Source organism: Melanotaenia boesemani, chromosome 11 (assembly GCF_017639745.1).
Source record: "Melanotaenia boesemani isolate fMelBoe1 chromosome 11, fMelBoe1.pri, whole genome shotgun sequence".
NCBI lineage: Eukaryota > Metazoa > Chordata > Actinopteri > Atheriniformes > Melanotaeniidae > Melanotaenia > Melanotaenia boesemani.
The window spans coordinates 25464020-25465421 of NC_055692.1; positions in this window are offsets into that span (position 1 = coordinate 25464020).

Genomic DNA, 1402 nt, shown 5'->3' on the forward strand with positions numbered 1-1402 from the left:
TAGCAAATAAACTTATTTAAAAAATAAAAATTATTTTTAAAAAAAGCCTCAGCGGGACAGGGTTCCTGTAAAGAATCTGACTCTCCTCCAAACAACAAGTTGTCATCTAACACATTGCTTGTAAGCCAGGGAGCAGGAGACCTCCAGTTTACAGACTGGAGACTTGGAAGGTGGTAATGTGGGGAAAATGACGCTATCTTCCACAGTCCCTGTTCATGACTGGCTAATTAAATACTAAGGAAGGAATAAAATCTTAATGAGAAACACAAGCTTGTTTTGGTGTTTGGCACTGACCAGCTCACTCTTATTAGGTGTACTTGCCCATATGTGCTTGGGTGAAGTGCCCATTAGAGCCTTCCTTAATGGATCTTCATCCATGGCACCGAGATGCTGGTGGAATGTACATTTCTGCAATTTCCAAACTTGGCAGTTTAGCCAGCCCTTCGATGAAATTTCTCAGCCACAATAAATATTTTATGCAAATTGAAATTAAATTCTGTGCTTAGTTGAAGCAATTTCTCTTATAAGTAGTGTATCTGTGAAGGAGATTACAACATTTGCTGGTTTGTTTATAATTTAATTTTTTATGTTGTGGCTGGCGGTGGAGAAAGACAGAACACCTGTGAGTGTTTATAATGTCCCATCTCCCTCACAGCTGCTCCTTTTCAAAACACCTCACTGGTGCAATAATTTCATAAAATTTCATGATTTACCATCTGGTAGTCTGAGCTATAAGCACATGCAATAAGCATTTGTATGGCGCCGGTCCCAGAAAGGTACAATAACTGTATATTTTAACTTAATGGCTTTTTGGGCATGCAAATTTCCACTGAGCAGATTGCAGAGATGCTACAATGTAAGTCTGGTCCCGTCTGTCTGCCTCTGTCTCTCCCACCCTCCCTGCTCTACGTTTCCTGCTATACAGTACATGATTCCCCTATCAAGTACTATAAAACATCCACACAGCAGCCCTCTGTTGCCTCTGTCTCTGACTGGGAAGCAGCTCATGTCAAGATCTAAATATCAAACACTGGAGAATGAGGGACACAGTAGGTGGTACAAGCAGATTATTTTCCTTTTAGCATCTAATGTCTGTGCATTTGGGTAATTAAAATGATTACTACAACAATTACACCAAGTAATTAGAAACTAATTACACTGGCATTTTTGTGATTACAGGAGCAGATGAAAATAGTGTTCAAAATTAAATTCATTGCATATTCATGGAAATGAAATTAAATAGTGCTGGGTGAATGAGATAATAGAAGCTCAGAGAATGGTGTTCTGAGGGGTTTGGGGAACAGTCTGTGGCGAATGCTCAGAACAGGCATTTTGTTAAATCAGTGATAATCTTTTAAGGGCCTTAAGAGAAGTTCATATTTAGAATAGTGTCAAATGCGCT